Consider the following 18473-nt stretch of genomic DNA (forward strand, 5'->3'; position numbering starts at 1 on the left):
CGCGTAAACGCCACCAGTTCTCGGTGGGCTTAGGCGGGTCCCTTCCCTCTTTTCTGGCGCCGAACCAAGGCGACGACCTCCCCCTCCCAATAGGCACTTTGCAAATGCAACGGTCCTTGCTAGCCCTCGGCCGGGCGCAAAACTTTCCTCAACTGTCTACCTCGGTAGTGTTTCCTTTCTCTTACCTAGACCCCTCGAGTCTGCACCAGCTACCTCTGCAACCTTCTGCCACATCCCATTGCTGGAAAATGTTGTTCCTCTATCGTAAGTAACGCAGCAGGTTTCCTGGCGGATTGTGAGGGTTGTTGGTTGGGTTTTTTTTTTTTAACTCTTGCACAGAAACGGGTCGGCCTTCCTCTCCAGGAAGCTTGCAAGCAGGTGCAGCAGCTGCTCTTCCGTTCTCTAATTGATTCCTGAGGCACGAAACCTAACTTCCTTTGGTTACCAGCCTTGGGCTTAAAAAAGAGAGAGAGCAAAAAAACAGCCGGATGCCGTAGCCTTTCTTGTGTGCCCTAAAGCTAGACTACAGCAAATACTGTAATTTCCATGTTTGCAATATTTTGGTCTGTCCAGGCCTCCTCCTTTGCCCATGGGTGGTGAGAGGAATAAAAGGGCTTTCCCTGTTTAAATCTAGTTCAGCCTGACATTCAGGGACTAGGGGTTGCTTTAGCAAAGCTGGATCACACACATGCACACCCCATGCCTGCCCAGTTATTTGTAGATTTTTGTTTGTTTGTTTCCTAATTGTAAACCCAAAGTGGGGGAACCTACATAGGAAGCTGCCTTACACAGAGTCCTACTGTTGGTCCATCTACCTCAGTATTGTGTATGCTGACTGACAGTGGCCCCCCAGGGTTTTAAGCAGGAGTCTCTCCCAGTCCTACCATGGATCTTCTGCTTGCAGGTCTACCTCTGAGCTAACATTGATATTTTTATTTACGCCATCTAAAAGCAGTGGCACACATTCTGTAGCATGGTCACATTCTGAGTACCACAGCCAAAGGCTCATTTGTACGGTGAATTATAGTTTCCAGCAGAGATTGATTATTGATTGATTGATTGATTTTAATTTATTTATTTCTATAGCACCCTTCACAAGATAAGAATACAGGATACAAAATAAATACAGGATACAAAATAAAAAGTACAAAATAAATAGTTAAAACAAAAACAAAACAATAACCCCCCCCTCCACAAACACATTTAAAAGGCTGTAGAATATTAATCAGTCAAAAGTCTGGTTGAAGAGGAAGGTTTTTGCCTGGCACCTAAAGATGTATAATGAAGGTGCCAGATGAACTTCCCTGGGGAGAGCATTCTGCAAATGGGGAGCCACTTCAGAAAAGACCCGTTCTCGTGTTGCCGTCCTCTGGAGGCACACAAAGAATGTCAAGATGATGATTGCAGAGTCCAGTTTATATGGGGAGAGGCGGACCTTGAGATGCTTCTGGCGGATGACAAACTCCACCAAATTTCAGATCACCTAATGGGATTATTTCTTAGAAGCATCTACAGAAACTCACTGTTTCAAAATAGCATTGTAGATTTCCTGCTCAGTTTCTATTAGCAGGACTATCCATGTGGCAATTCTATGGGGCAATATCCTGACTTGACAAAAAGCTTGTGATAGCCCTGATAATTCCAATAATTTATCCCCATGGGAGGTAACATGACTAAGGTGGTGGTCAGAAGATATAACCCCTCAGGATCCTGCCTCTAGCCAGGTGGAGGTGGCTCTCCTGAAAAATAAAAAAAGTGAACAATAGCAAGAAATACTTACCAAATCCAACTCCCTGCCCCAATTTCACTATATCCAAGAGCAGGCCTTTAGACTTTCGCCAGAACTATTATCTTAACAAAATCTGAAATGTTAACTTCTCTTTCCTCTCATTTACTCAATACCTTAATGATCTTCTCATCTTATCTGCAACCTTCAACCCCCCAGGCTCATTTATGTGACAATGGCTACTCTATTTGACAAATGCATGACAAGACCCAAAATAAGGAAGGGATATGACAAAAATAGAATTGATGAACAGGGAAGGTCTGCTTCAGAAAAAAGGTACTCCTTCCTCATTCCTGCTCTGTGTGAGGATACACACAGCAACTTATTGTTGCTTGTCTCACCGATTCCCTTAGGTGGTGGAGTGCTATCACTGGTAGCAAAACAAGACCACTCCAACATAATAGCAATGCCTAAATATATTAAGTTGTAAAAAGAAAATGATGATGATGATGATGATGATGATGATGATGTTATGGGTTTGTGGGGTGCCTGGACTCCCCTTCTAATTCCTGGGTGACAGACACTGGATTTAACATGTTAAAATACAAGCTAGGAGCCAGCCTGGTAATGACCTCCTAAAGCAGAGTTTTTAGGAGGACAACGGAAGTGGCTCTGTGCCAGAGGATAAATGGGACTGCGGCCCTCCCTCAACTCAGAATTAGGTAGAAAGATAGAACTAACTACTTTAGTTGAAGTAATTTTTACGGTTGGAAGGAGAGTAGTTGTTTTCAGGATTGCAGTTGAGGGTGATGTAGGTTGGAGGAAAAATAGTTGCAGCCTGTTGAATGCAGCAAGCTGAGCAGAGAGACAGAGGGCCATGGCTGATTTCTGCTGGCGTCCAGGATTATGGCCATGGGAGAAGCAAGAACCTCTTGTAGTGTAATGCTGTGAGCCCCTCCATCATAGGCTCAGGTTGTATACATGTGTAAATAAACCACAAAGACAACATGGTTTCCCCTGTGCCTCGTTTCCAAAGGAAACACAAAGCCCGAATAAGCACCAGGACCCCTGGAATCGTGCATGGCTCAGAGATTGGGGTGGTGTGCAACCAGGGCCGTCTTAAGCATATCCGGCACCGTGGTGCAAAGCTCCCACCGGTACCCTCCCCCCCCCCGGTTTCTCGGAGTTGTCCACCTTTTTTTAGGGAGGATTGCACTGCTGGCGGGGCTGGAGGGCGGCTCCTCCGGTGGGGAAGAGGCGGAGGCTGGATGCGGTGCCTCCTGGCTCAGCCGGCTGCTTCATGCCACAGTAGCCATGGCAGACGGAGGCTCCAGGCACAGTGCTACTTCGGTGCGGCATGGCGAGGGTGGCGAGCTGATGCTGGGAGGCGCCTCAACCAGCCTCCGCCTCTTCCCTGGCGCCCTCCAGAACTTGGTACCCTGGCGCCCTGCGCCACTAGCCTCTGTGGGTAAGATGCCCCTGTGTGCAACACTGGTGTTAGAAATGGGATTGGTGTTTCTTGGAAGTATGCCTGAGCCAAAAAGGGAAGAACAGCAACACTCCTTGAGCAGCTTGAGAGAATGAAGCAGTGGCTGAGCCAGTGGTTTGATAAAACGAGCCAGCTGCTGATAGAGTGGGGGAGAGTCTTCCGTGAAGAGGGAAGCGTGACTGAATTCAAGGTGGGAGCCCTGTCTGATGAGATGCAGATAGTAGCTGAAGGCAGTGGAAAGGACGCCACAGAAAAGTGCATGCTGGCTGGAAATGAAGAGCTGTTTCTGACATCACTTCCTGAGAGCCCACTGTTGAACATTTCACACACACAAACCCCCATTTTTAGGAAGACTCCACAGGTAGAGGTGGGACAGAATGTTGGGCTCACCATCTACGTTTTGCTCTCTATATACTGAATTCACACATCACACAGTGGCCTTCTGCCATTCTTTTGGGCTGACCTGGACCAAAAGCATGCAACATGGGTCGTGTAATCTCAGTTTCGAAAGCTGAGATTGCTTCCATTGATGACTGCAGTTAAATTCAGGATTCTGTTCCAATTGTTTCCCAGAATTTATACTTTTCTTAGCAACTTATTGTTGAAAAAGTTGTTTCAGGAAAGGGAACTTTTTGAATGGGAAACCACCCACAAGCATACCTTGACCTTGAAATGCTTTCATTTGTCAGAAATGATTTCCGTCACCTCGGCAAACAATCCCGGTCATGACCTGAATATCTGAAACAAATGCATTGGACATCTGGCATGGCTTCCTTGGTTGAGTCAGGCTGAAAGTGAAAATTTATATTGACGTGCAACAATACAAATGAATTGCAAAGCCATTTGAGAAAACAAACTTAACTGGAAACATTGCAGAGTCAACAAAGCAGAATTACTGTAATAAGATTCTTAAGTGTGTTTATTTATGTACAGATTTTGCTCTATCCCACAGTTAGCCAGCTTGAGTTCTGTGGGCAGCATCTAGTTCTCCAGTAGGGCTGGATAATATCTGGTTTTCCACATCTGGTTTTCCACATCACAATATATCACCAGCTAAATATCTTGATAGATCGTAATATATATCGGCAGTGGCAGAAGACCTTGCTGGGCCTCCCCCCAGTGGCAGAGGGTCCCGCCATGCCTGCCTGCAGCAGCGGACGGTATGCCACATTTCCCCTGCAGCAGCAGCAGCAGCAGCAGCAGCAGCAGGGGGGCTTGCCATGCTTCCTCGCGGTGACAGAGAGTCCCACCCATCTGAAAAGTATCTATGGTATCAGTTTAGCTGAGCTACCCCCTGGGAAGCTGTCAGTCTCCACCTTTGTTCACCCATATATTGCCTTGTTGAAACACTTATCACAATGTTATTTCAACGATTTGGCGATTTATCACATGGCCCTACCCTCCAGATGATATTGGTAAGCCTGCGAAAACCTTTAGCATGGGACAGTGTCCACAAACCCTGGGCTCTGCAGAGCTCTCAGTTCATCCCCTTCACCATGTAGGAGTGAAGAGAATAACCACAGCTTTTCCTCGTCTCTTCCCCTTTTGATTCCTTCCTGGCAGCGTTTAAAAAATAATTAAATGCTCATTTCTCCACCCATTGCAATTCCAGAGCCAGAGTGGACATCTTCCATCATTGTCTCTTAAGGTGTATCTTGTAATGAGCTTAAGCAACAGATCAGAGAAGGCCAACAAGTGAAATATGGGAGATGGTTAGGAAATCCTGACTACTGCCTCATGTGATGAGTCATGTAACCGCAGCTTCTCAGGTAGGAAACTTACAGATTTGTTGTGGCTCCACTTGCCCCAGCTAGCCACAGGCTCCCCCACCCTAGACAGGAAGTAGTGTAAAGGACATCCTTTCCCAGTTGATCAACAAGGTCTTCTTGAGTACCAATGCACTGCATAGTTTTGGTCCTGCTCCCAACTTGTTATCTGTGTCTGCCTTCTGGTTTGTCCTGTGATCTTGACCCCTGGGCTTGTTATCTAGACCTGCCTTGCATGCCACAAAGTTACCAGGAGAACAATAAAACACGAAGTATTTTGGTTTATGGGTTCAAATAGGCCACAACTTTATTGGTTACAGATGTGAGCGGTTTGGCTTAGGCATTGGCTTAGGCTATATCTTGACTCCTGTCCATCTGCAGGGAGTCCACTTTAGGGTAAAGCACTGATAAGGGGTGCCCTATGACTTACATCAAATAGGGGCACCCCAAGGGGTCCCCATAGGGGCTGTGACATGGCTCTAGCCCACGCCCAGGCTTCGGAAGGCTTCACACTCTCACAAAAGCTGTGACGATTGCTACTAAGTAGGTGAAAACCAAGTGGCCGGTGCCAATTTGCCAAGTGGGAAAAATTCCTACCCGGCCCCAACAATATGGTGACCGACAATTGTCCATAGCAAGGTCATATCAGAACAAAGCATAAAAAGAGGGTGGGTGGGTAGGGAGATCTGGCAATGGGGCAAGAAAGAGGGTGCCAGCCGGCTGCACTGTGGTTAAATCGCCTGCGGCCACACCCACCCTGCCAGCTGATTGACTGGGGCTGTCCCACAGGGGGCAGAACCCCAGCAATTATGATGCGGCCAGCCGTGATGCAGGGAAGAGGTATTGTCCCTTAGGCCGGTAAACTGTGAGACCCGGCTGCCTGACCGCAATGCCATCCACCAGGTGAAAGGTGGGCGGACTTCTGCTTGCGTGTCCTCCAGTTCTGCTTACTCTTCAGTCTGGGGTCCCTTTTCCTAGCCACCTGACTCTCTCCCTTCTGCTGACCACAGCCCTGACATCTAGTTTTTTAAGGATCTCCACCGCTCTATGACAGTAGTGTGCGCAAAAGCATCAGCCTCTGAGCTGCTGGGTTAAACAGTCCCCCATATTTCACTTGTTGGCCTTCTCTGATCCGTTGCTTAAGCTGATTGTAAAATACACCTTAAGAGGAAGACAAAATAGCAAGACATGAATGCAAGTGCACATGTAAAAAAAATAACATCTTTATTCCCATAGAAATATATCTATTCCCATATATCTTTCCAAGAAAAACATCTACCGTATTTTTCGCTCTATAACACGCACCCGACCATAACACGCACATAGTTTTTAGGGGAGGAAAACAAGGGGGGAAAAATCTAAACGAAACAGTGGATGTATGATTTTTGTGGTTCATGCTGTGGCCACAGACATGTGATCTGACGGTGAGTTTGGGGTAGCCCAATGCAAAAATCCTGAGGATCCATGTGGATCCATGCTTTGTAACCACATTTTTGCACCACTGCGGCCCCAGGCAACAGTGGGTGTGTGCTTTTTTTGGTGCAAGCTGTAGCCATGGACATGCTATGTGATCTGATGGTGAATTTGGGGTGACCCAGTGCAAAAATCCTGAGGATCCATGTAGATCCGTGCTTTGTAACCACGTTTTAGGTGGGGAGGGAAGGAAAAGCACTCAAGGGACAAGGAGCACGCGTGGGGTGTGCTGAGAAGGATGCTGCTAATAATGCAGAAGAGGGGTATAAGAGGAGAAGGAACATGCGTGGGGTGCGTGGAGAAGGATGCTGCTAATAATGCAGAAGAGGGGTTTAAGGGGAGAAGGAACACCTGTGGGGTGTGTGGAGAAGGATGCTGCTAATAATCCAGAAGAGGGGTATAAGAGGAGAAGGCTCCTCTCCCCTCCCGCTTTGCTCCTTTGAAGCAAGCAGGCTCTGCTTCTCTCCCACCTCCCCGGCTTAGCGCTTAGTGATCTGAAAAACCTCGCTGCTATTTAGCGAGCTGAGTGGGGAGGAGAGAGGGACATGGTTGCTTTAAAGGAGCCAACCGGACTCTCCTCTCCTCTCCCGAATTGCTACTTTGAAGCAAGCACTCAGCGGCTCTTCTCCCGCTTTGCTGTTTCAAAGCGAGCCACGGAGGAGGGAAGGAAGGGGAACCATGGATCCTCTGCTCACGACTGCAGCAGATCCCCCCGCCATCCATAGGCATTTGCTCCATAACACGCACAGACATTTCCCCTTACTTTCTAGGAGGAAAAAAGTGAGTGTTATGGTGCGAAAAGTACGGTATATCTTAGGGAAAATGTACTTATTTACTTGTTCACTTGTTTGTTTTTATCACACCCTATATCAAAGGTAGAGTGGAAGGCTGATGTCTAAAAATAGAGTGAAAATGTAAAATAAGGGGGGAATCCTGCTGTACAACAAATTTTCTTGTTTAATTCAGATTTTGGACAAAGTTCACCTTCACTGACTGCAAAAAGAGCAGCCTTTTTTCTTTTTGCAATGTCTCTTGCATTGTGTTGTGCATCTGTTTACAATGCTCCAGTAATGTAAGTCGTTTTTCCTGTTATGGAAGAAGGGTCAATCCATCATAACTGCTAAGAATGGTACATGTGTATTCTTTCTCTGGGGGGAAAAACCTCACAGAGCCTTGAGACTCTTGCATGGGTCTCATTTCCACTGAAATTCATCTCAAAATAAACTTGCTAATTTAAAAGAATCTACAGCATTTTTCTTACTTTATGCAAGTCCAGTCTCTTAAACTTTGATACACACTTTAGATCCCACACTTCATGAAAAATGTTACATGTGCTTGGATAATATAACTCACTTTGGATCAAAAAGCTCAGGATCTGTGCCTGTGCAATGATAACATACAAAAAACTGCAAATCACTCCCTTGATAGGGTGGTGCTCTAGTCCAAGTGTAAGCTGAATTATCTTGTACACACGGACTGCAGATCATGTTTTATCTCCTGCATGTTAGCATAAGGACTGGGCTGCAACCTGTACTACAGTCTATAGCATTTATTCTTCAAACGACTGGATTATTTGAAATTATTCAAGAAATAACTCAGAAGCATCAGTGATATTTTGATGGTGCTAATATGCCAGTCAAAATAATGAGGGACGTTGTTTCCTTGTTTGTTCTCTGATAGAAAGTAATTTTATTTGCCATGAAGGCTGTACCTTTCCAAAAGAGCAAACACCCAGCTGCCTAAAGGTGTATTCCTTTGTATTCATCTGTCAGAATAATTGTTTTGATGCATAACCTCAAAGCGGCCGGTTGTTGCTTTTAACCCAGGGATGAGCAGGTATTCATTTTGATAGAGCTGACAATGTGACTTTCAGTGTGCTTATGCCCTGACATAATGCGTAATGTCAGTGGGTGTCGAAAGATTCAGTCCATTGTATTCAGAGAAGAACCTTGGTTCACACTCCAGTTAAGGACTTAAGTGACTCTTTACTGCCCATTTCGCAGTCCCTGCAGTAGCTCAGTCCCTGCAAGTATGCCAACTACGGGTCTTTAGTATTAGCCAGCAATGTGCCAGGCTAGCACATTTCATTTGGACTAAAAGGAATTTGGCAATCACCTATGAGAGAGCTGCAAAGGTCTACAAAATAAATATTTATTTTCAGTATTGGGGCTCGTCTGTAACTCAGTGATTGTGGCACATAATTTGCAGAACTTCCTATGCAGAACTTCTTGTGATCATTCCCCAGTATCTCTGGTTAAAAGAAAGGATCATGTAGCATGTAATATGAAATAACAGCCTTCACACAAAACCCTGGAAGGAATCTCCCAGTTAGAGCAGACAGTGTTGACTAGATGGGCAGTCTCCTGGTATAATTCCACCAATTATAATTCCATCAAATTATAATGCTTAATATGGGTAGTATGTGTGTCCATCCATTGCGCAGCTTCCCTCCAACATGAGTAACTTCAGTTTCCATGTGGGCAAGTCCATCCTGTTACAATTCCACCAATTATAATTCCACCCACTTTAAAAGTGGATGTCCTTTATCCCACCTTTTCAGCAAGGTCTCAAGGTGGCTAACAAGAAGAGCATACCCAATAAAACAAGCAAATGCACACCAGCAACATGCTCTAAAACAACTAGAAGCAACAGTTTGGAAACAAATAAATACAGAGCTGGTGTAGTTCAGATTTAGAAGAGGAGAATACAGATAACCTAAAAGCAATTAAATGCCTCAAGATCCTTGAGAGAATAAGGTGGTCATTGCCTACACATAACAGGTAGTAATGACACATGAAGGTGTCTCAGGAGGGTGTCTACAGCATGGCAAACTCTCTTACCTTTTAGCCTGTGACTCAGCATAATCGTACTGTTTGAATGCTTAACGCACTACAAGTTTAGAAGGAAGACAGGGAGTGACTGAATGCTAGGGCCTATTGATGGTGAATCCAAGTGTGGAAATGTTTGTCTCAGAATAATAACAGGGAAATGGTGTAGGGCTGGGGTGGGGAAGGACTCCTGTTCAAGGACCGCTTTTGTTTTCCTTCATTTCAGATTTCAATACCAGAAATGTGTGTGGGCTGCAGCCCAGCTATAGCTGCAGGCAACTTGCTGTATATAGCTGATGAGTGTTGGCATACCCCTGAATAAGTTTGGCAGCCAACCAGTTCATTAGGACCATCAGGATATGAAGGTGCATTCTGATGCCTATGTTGAACTGACTACATGTGTGGAGATCTGCATCTATTTGCAGATCCTCTTGGCTGACTTAGGTCTTGTCAGGTACTTGTTTTAGCTGTTCTTGTCTCCCCTTGAAATATGTGGCATAGATAATTTGCCTTCTGGTATGTTCTACCAAACATGATGTACTCTTTCTTGCAAAAACAAACAAACAGAAACTGTCCCAGAGGAAAGGAGGGGGAAACTATTGGCGCATTACACTACCAATTTTGGAAGTATTAAATGCTGGAGTTCTTCAGCAGTAGCTACAATTTCCCTTTGAGGAGTGTGCGTGCAAGTCACCACTTGGATGAAAATTGTGATTGATAGATTGATTGATTGATTGATTGATTGATTGATTTATCTGCTCTGAATTCTATCTATTCCTAATAGTTTGCCTGCTCCCTATCGGAACAGGCTTGCTGTTGGTATCCATCTGTCTTAGGAGACCATGGAGAAGTGACCTTTAGGGGTGAAGTCAACCTGTTGGAAGGTAGTCCTGCCTAAATGCATCTCCCCAACCCCTGACCTCTCTAAAACAATTCCCAAAGAACTTAGTGAGCTCCTGACAATAAGCTAGTTTAATAGATTTGGTGCAGACATCTCCCTCTGCTTGTAGAAGGTTCCTTCCATTCATAGATGGGACTCTGTTGTGCGCTGAAGGGTGAGGTGTTGATTTTTGGCAATCCTCTCTGCCACATGCACCATCTCCTCCCATTCTGTTCCATGGGGTTATTCAACCCTCCAGAGCAGATTTAGGGGAACGGCCATAGGGATGGGGTGAGACAGGTGTGCAGGGGGAAAGGGATAAGCTGTACATTTTCCTCCCCACCCCCGTTCTACCTGGGGTAGCATTCAACTGAAGATATGTCTGTATCCACCCTTATGATTTTTGCCATAGGAAAAATCCAAACTGTTTCCTGCTTGGCAGAGGGTTGGACTCGATGGCCCTTGTGGTCTCTTCCAACTCTATGATTCTATGATTCTAGGAACGTAGGAACGTTTTGCCATAGGAGTGTAGGAAACTGCCTCATACTGTGTGGCTCGTGTGGCTTTACACGAATGAGCAAATGTGTGGGTTCCCAAAGAAGGGATTGTGGCCACTTTCCCCCTCCCCGGTCATCCTGCTGGTGCTGCACTGTGCCAAACGGGACTCTGTACAAGCTCTGGCAATCAGCTCCAACGTGCTGGGTATGACATGGCTGCACCCATACAAAGAATGTAAGCAAAAATACGTCACCAGGTGTTATTGGACTGTCAGACTTGGACTGTGGGGAAGATAAGGATCTGGCACCCTGGCCAGATGAAGTTCCTATCCTCTGATCCAGGCAAACTACAAGCTCCAACCAAGGCTTGTCCATGGCTTAGTGCAGCAGAACAACCAGGAAGGAGCAAAGCAGCCACAATCTCCTCTCTGGGAGCCTTAAAGGAGGACTGGCCCTGTGTGTCTTGCTGCATTTCTCAGTAGTAGTGCTTTATTGCAGAATGCTTTATGGCAGCACAACTGGAGCTGAAGCGGGTTTGCAGCACATTTGCAGCACTCGAGTAGTTCAAGTTGCAGCATCTCAAGGAACATTAAATATATGATTGCATTTAACATGCCTGCTTTTTCCTTTCTATAATGTGGGGTGGAGGTGATCAGAACTGGAACTGTTGCGTTCATGTGGGCAGTCGTTGGAAGCAGCCTTCCTGGTACTAGCAGCAGCTTGTGGTTTTATCACAACTTCAAACGGGAAACTCCTTCTGGCATTGTGTGGTTCCAATCACACACGCACCCTAACACATTAAATACAACCACAAATTTTATGCCAGGAATGGGTTAAGCTGAAAAACAAATAATATATTATATTATTTTAATTTACAACAATCAACATTTTTGGCCGGGATTTTCCAGATAGTTTAAAGGAACAACAACAAATGAATAAGTTACCTGTTGAGCACAGAAGGATCTAGTTTATTTATCCCATTCTCAAAACAGAATAGTATACTGTAGATAGTTGCAAAATTTATCCAGTTTGCAGAATTCAGTGTTTCGCTCTTCTGCGAAATTTTGAATTGTAATACAGCAAATTGTAAAAAGCCTCAAACATAAATATGAAGCTAAAGATATTATTGTTTTAAAATAACAGCAATAACTTAGCATTTGCATCATGCATTAAGAGTATTCAAGGCTCACGTACATTGTCTCAGTAATTCTCCCAGCATCCCCGCAAGGCAGATCAGTATCATTCCCCACATTGCAAAAAAACTTGTCTAAGACTACAGTTACCAGGCGAGTTAATGGCAGAGGTGAAATCTGAATGGAAGATTTTCTGATTCACAGCTCAGCCTCTTAGCCACTACACCAGTTTACAGATTAACTACTTTCACCGAAGTTGAAAAGCACATTAAACATTCATGGAGCCTTTGATAACCATACCTATTTATAGAGCTGAAACTGACTTTACAGGTTTATCACCAGAGGCATTCAACTTTCAACCTTTTTTTGCCATGAGAATAAGTCAGTCGTCATATGTCCTGGAGGAGGCTAGTTAGAACATCTGGTTCTGCATCTCCTTGTCTTTATTAAGGCACCTTTCGGCAAGGGCACGCTTCTGAATTAATCTGTTTGGTGTGCAGTACAGGGAAGTTCTGTGAAACACGGGTGGCACTTGAATCTTGCAAGAGAAATGTTCATTTGCATTTGAAATGGCTAAAGATCCTTATCAGCGCTGTGAATAGCTTGTCAAGTCTAATGTGTCCCAATGAATGTCATGTTGGCAGGACATGTGTTACCACAGTCACGCATAAGAGTTAGCTGGGGAGTGGTTAAAAAAAACACAACGTGACGTATGAGCTGGTTTTGTTTAGTAGTCTGTGTGATTAAGACTATACAGCATTCCAAATTTACGCTAGTAAATCTTCACAGGGGAGCATTCCATTGGAAAAGAATTCAGTGGTGAATCTGTCATGCAGACAGACTGGATTTTTTCTTCCAGTATTTAGTACAGTGGTGCCCCGCATGACGAATGCCTCGCAAGACAGAAAACCCGCTAGACGAAAGGGTTTTCCATTTTGGAGGTGCTTCGCAAAATGAATTTCCTATGGGCTTGCTTTGCAAGACGAAAATGTCTTGCGAGTTCCTGCAATTTTTTTTCGCTCCCCACCCCCTTTTTCTAAGGCACTAAGCTGCTAATAGCCTTTTAGCAGCTAATCCGCTAATCCCTTAAGCCTTTAATAGCCGCTAAACCGCTAATAGCGCTAATCCGCTAATGGGGTTGCTTCGCAAGACAAAAAAACCGCTAGACGAAGAGACTTGCAGAACGGATTATTTTCGTCTTGCGAGGCACTACTGTACTGTGAGATCCAAGAAATTATGGAATTTGCCATTTTCACAGCTGCTGCATACTGACTTGTCCTCTTCATCAAGTTATCCAGTATGACTCCTGCATTTCATATATGGCCAGCCACTACAAACCTCTTTAGTGTAAATGTGAAATTAGGATTCCCATCCCCCTAATGTGCATCACTTTACACTTGTTTACATGGTATTAGATAATCACAATGATAAAAAAAAATTGCAATTGCCATTTTATTGCTCATCCAGTTTGAAGAAATCCATGTGAAGCTACTTGCCATCTCTTTTTGCTTTAACGACCCTGAACAATTTGGTATCATCAGCAAACTTGGCTACCTCTTTACCCCATCTCTAGATTTGGGGGGGGGGGAGATTTCCAACTGGTGGGCCAGATCCTTAGGTTTCCCCCAAGCCCCATGGATCATTCTCACAGATGGACATCGGGGGACATAAGCTGACATACTGTATTTTTCTTTGCCTGTGCAGTTTGAAATCAAACCTTGTGGGCAAAGGCACAGGGCTTTGCAAGTGTCAACAGTCGGCTGACTCTTGGTGCTTGCAGAGCACTGTGCCTTTGCAGGCATTGACAGTCACTGTGGGCTTGTAAAGATACAGAGCTTTGCAGATCCACTTTGGTCAGGGAGCCAATTCTTTACCTGCCCAACACTGAGAAATGCTCAGCTTGGCTAAAATGGGCAAATGGGGAGACCTCAGAGGTTCCCCACTGCTGCTGTAGATAAATCGCTTAGCAAGTTTAAAGGCGCAGGTTACAATAGAAAAGTGGGTATGGGTTTGCTTAATATTTGTGCATGCTCATTTATGTGTATGGAATCATATTTAGAAATAATTATTATAATTTAAATAGAAATGCAATACATCTCCTACTGAGGAAAGCTGTGACCGGGTGATTTGCATACCTGCTTAACTTTTATTCAGGTGCTAATTGTTGATGAGCAACTTCAAGCCCAACACTTTTCTTGGGGTTGTCTTTAAACCACACTTGGACCCAATAGCCCTTCAACTATTACTATTACAATTTGTTGCCTGCCCTTCACCCTGTGGCCCCAGGGTGGGTTACAACAATTAAAACACAGCATTAATGTTAAAACACAGTATTACATGATATTAAAAACACCTTAAACAACTTAAAATTACAAATATAAACTGTACCCCCCTCAAAAAAAATGGACCTCAAGTGCCCAAAGCCAAAGCAAACAGGTGTGACTTCAGCAATAGAGGACAATCCTCTGTAAAGGAGGCTACATGGCCATCTTATTTAAGACATCACATGTCTGAGAATGAGTGTGCTTGAGTCTTGGATGCAAACACACACACCGCCTCAGGTACAAGGGGAAGACGAAAGCATTCACTTCTTGGTTTACACTAACTTCAGTTTTCTGTTGCACCCAAGCTGGGACTGTGGTTAAAATTTGTATTTGTGGTTTTATTTAGTCATTGTGGTGCAAGACAAAGAATCCAGTCCTTAACTCCATAGTGACGTTGCTCACCCTGAGCTCCTCCACGTCTTTCCCCATCCACAGCCCGTGGAGTCAAATGTTGTTGAGCCCTTTGCTCTTGAATTCTAAGTGAGCGGCAAGTATGCAGGGATGGTGGTGCTTCTATGCTCTCCGAGGATGTCTCTGCTGGCAGTTCTTCCCCTCCCTCCTCCTAACGCCTCATAACTTGGCAGCTCCTTGTTCTGCTGTAATACAATCCTGTCTCCCTCTTCTCTTGAAACCACTGGAGAAGGGGAGGGCGATTCCCCCCTCCCCCTCCTCGGGAAGCAGAGGAGAAGGAGGGGGCGATTCCTGCCCTCCTCTTCAGTCCAGTCCCTGACATTGGCCAAGATAGGGGTGTTATATGTGTGCATTGGACTGGTGCTGGAAGCTGGAGACAGAGGCGTGATTTGCTGTCTGCTGACCCAGAGCTGTAGCTTGGGGTTTCCCTGAAACTGTAATGAAGAAGCAAGATCTATTGGGGGTGTTAATGCTGTGAGCCCCCCACCCCGTCCTATGCTCAGGTTGTGTATATGTGTAATACATATCCTATATATTACCTATATATATATATAAAACCACAGTCTCCATTAACCTTCATTCCAAGGAAACTGAACCCTGGGTAAGTTCTGGAACACCCTGGAGTCTCTTGGAAATTGGGGTGCACAGAACAATACTAAAGTAATAAACCCCTGGGCATTGTTGTAACTTCATTTTTTTTTTAAAAAAAGAATAACGTTCACATCAAAAAAATCACTTATAATTTTATTGGATTTTTTTTTTGTACAAACAGTTTAAAGAACATTTCCACATTGGCATATTCAATGCTGTGTTCCTTCACAATCTTTAAAAAATAATGCAAGAATTTTTTTTTTTTTAAAAAAAAGCTCGGTTCAGATACAAATTAGTAAGGATTTGTGTATGAATCAGAAACGCCAAAGACATGTAGTGTAAATTACATTATCCTCTTTGTGTTGGAAACTAGTTACATTGCAGTATCAAATGATGACCATCTGGATTATGAAGATGTATGTGTTGTTGATGGTGAGAATGGATTATATTGACCCAGACCGGGCCCATGATAGGGCAATGCTGGGGAAAGAGGTTCTGATAGGAACAGGCTTCTCAACAGCTACGGGTCACTAGGAACGGGGAACAGCCTCCATGTCGCCGGTGCCTCAAGATCACCTCTTTCCTTCGTTGCATGTAAGTGAATAATCACCATTTCACCCCTGTGTTGGATAAAGTGCTATACTTGGGGACACCATTGTGGCAAAAACCCATCTGAAAAATACTTTTTAGAATACTTCAAGCTTGTTCATTGCAATATTCAAGCTAGAATATTAAATCGTGTTTGTGTTATGTACATATATGTTTTCTTGGTGTGCTGGTCCCATGAAATAATTGTCAGTCTATGTTGAAACGATATATTCTATGAAACCATATTTAATCATTTAATGTAGAGGTTATTGAGAGTCCCAACCTAGATATGCAAACCATATTTTCTTTGGATCCACACAAGGTTGCTTGTTTCACAGAAGAATTTGTGGAGCTTAAAACACTGAAATTTAAACATGGAGATTGATCCTCTAATATTAACATGTTGCACAGCCTATAAGTTAAGCACAACTGGGCCCAGAACACAACTTCTAATGGTTTTGGAATATTCACAGGGAAAACTAACCAAGCATATAAATGCATTATAAATGACTTGAATTTTAAAATTTTGAACAATTTAATGTTTTAAATTTCTGAACAATCTATTCCTCTCTCAAAAACCTTTGTGAAAACTAAGCAAGATACAGTAATAATATTAATAAATTCCATGACTATTGTTACGTAGATCTGTTGAAATTATTTAGAAGTGCACACGTTACACTAATGGTGCTAGAAATCAACCCTTCAAACAATATTGGAAGAAGAAAACATGTTTTATGGGGGGGAAACTAGGAGCCACATTCACAGTTGTATCCTAAATATAATTGGTTCCATTTTTTGCTCCCATAAATATCTTCTTGCTGTACCTCGCTGGGATTTTAGAAGAGCATTATTGTGTACAACCACAATATTCCCAGGTGAGGCACAGGCAATATCTTCGTATCTTAAATTTCCTAGCCCTGGCTGTCTTGGCTGCTGAGCTACCTTTGAAATTCAGAGCAAATGTGCTATTTGAGATGTGCATTAGGAGAGCAGACTAAGGCTGCAATCATCACCCCACTTGCCTAGGAGTACTCTGTTGGATTTAATAGGACTTGCTTCTGAATAGATGTGGTTAGGATTGCTCGTGTAACTAGTTCACATTAGCTAAATCCTATGTCAGCTCAACCTTGGAAGCAATCTAATAGAAACAGAAGAGAGTGAAATAGTTGACATCTTGAAATGGTTAAGAATCAAGGAATAAAAAGTTCCCCAAAGCAAATAAATGTCATGCAACATAAAAATGGTTATTTGGGGCATGAGCCACTGTGTGTAGTTCATACAGAGCTACAGGTTCTCTTTCCCCAAAGGGAAATGCTCTATCCCAAATGGTCCACAGCTGCTGCTGGTAGTAGCAGTCCATGGCATCAGACAGACATATTTCCTAGTCTGGTACCTGAGATCCTTTAATTGGAGAGCTATGAACTGAACCGGGATCTTGTGTGCGCTTAGGATGAGCGAACCTGTCAATTTCTATTTCTCTCTGTTTCTCATTTTCCAGCCTTAAATTCAGTTCTCTACGTTTCCACATCAGCCTGTGACTTTTTAAATAAAAAATACTCACGAAAATTCATCAGCATTTTTGTGCCAATTTCTCCAAATATACACATTTTTGTATGCTGTCTTCCCTAATATACACATTTTTGCAAGACACTTCCTCCTAAAACAATGCATTTTACTAATTTTCATTTTCACTAATATATGCATTTCTCTGAATACACATTTTTGTACGCATTATTTGGCTGGAGAATAGCATGGCAAAATTCAGAGATGTGTGAACTGCATTGCAAAATTTGGAGAAGTGAGAATTTAGAAAGATGGTTGTGCTTTAGTCAGCATATTGTTTCACTAGGTACAATTTTGCGAGTTTTGCTTTTAAATGTGAACTGAACGGAATTTCTCCCTCTGCCCCCAGGTGTATGCATTTTACCACTGAACTGTGCCACAACCCTAGGTATTGCTTTCCCTACTAACAGAAGAGAACAAAGAAGCCTCTTCTTGGTGTTCAGAATGCAGACTGTTTCTCGGAGCTACTGAAATGTGACCTGCATGTGTTTGATTTCATAGCGCAGCTCCTTATCTACGGCAGACTGTCTTGTGATTATAAATCACAAGACTTATAAACGGAGCCCAAATTGTAAATGGAGAACCAGGCCCTGTATATTTTACAATAACTATTTTAAACAGTACTAGTGATCTTTCCATCAAAACCCAGTGCCTGGTAGTGGCTGGGATCCAAAAAGATGCAACATGTGAACCCAGTGGCTTGAGCATGTCCAGTGGGATTTTTCAGATTTCAGCATCAAATGTCTATGGCATGTTACAAGCACATGGCCCTGGATAGTGGGTGAGCTCTTCAACAAGCATATAGGAAATTGAGTCAGGCCACTGGTCTACCTGGCTCAACATCGTCAACACCAGCCTTTCTCCACCTTGGGCCCCCAGATGTTCTTGAGCCACAACTCCCATCATCTATGATCACTGGCCATGCTGGCTAGGAATGATGGGAGTTGCAGTCCAACAACAGCTGGGACCCAAGGTTGAGAAAGGCTAGTCTACACTAACCGGCAATGACTCCAGGGTTTTAGACAGGGCAGAGGGTATCCTTAACACTACCTTGAGATGCTGGGGATTAAACCTGGGACCCTTTGCTTGCAAAACAGATGCTCCATCACTGACCCACTGTCTTTCCCTTCAGTTCTCTTGGCCATGTGTGACTACATGATTCTTCCCAAAGTTTTAAGGCAGAAAAGAACCCAGGCTGAAAAGA

The 18473-nt window shown here is 43.8% G+C and overlaps 1 protein-coding gene and 1 long non-coding RNA gene across 4 annotated transcripts in view; one reads left to right on the forward strand and one right to left on the reverse strand.

Moving 5' to 3' along the window:
• TC2N (tandem C2 domains, nuclear) overlaps positions 1-289 on the reverse strand; it is a 35881-nt gene extending 35592 nt beyond the window's left edge. The window contains exon 1 of one of the 2 annotated variants that reach the window (XM_083437499.1): positions 186-289. The gene's annotated coding sequence lies outside the window, so the exon portion shown is untranslated. The remainder of the gene's footprint in view (positions 1-185) is intronic. The other variant, XM_083437498.1, reaches the window with a different exon arrangement.
• On the forward strand, positions 139-17892 carry LOC310677834. 2 transcript variants are annotated; one of them, XR_014511483.1, is made up of 3 exons: positions 172-264; positions 4828-4984; positions 17619-17892. It is a non-coding gene; the product is annotated as an uncharacterized lncRNA (long non-coding RNA). The 2 variants fall into 2 exon arrangements; XR_014511482.1 differs by lacking the exon at positions 4828-4984 and having other exon boundaries at positions 139-264.
• Positions 17893-18473: the final 581 nt, after the last annotated feature.

This window comes from Podarcis tiliguerta (genome assembly GCF_965153285.1).
Source record: "Podarcis tiliguerta genome assembly, chromosome: 1".
Lineage (NCBI taxonomy): Eukaryota > Metazoa > Chordata > Lepidosauria > Squamata > Lacertidae > Podarcis > Podarcis tiliguerta.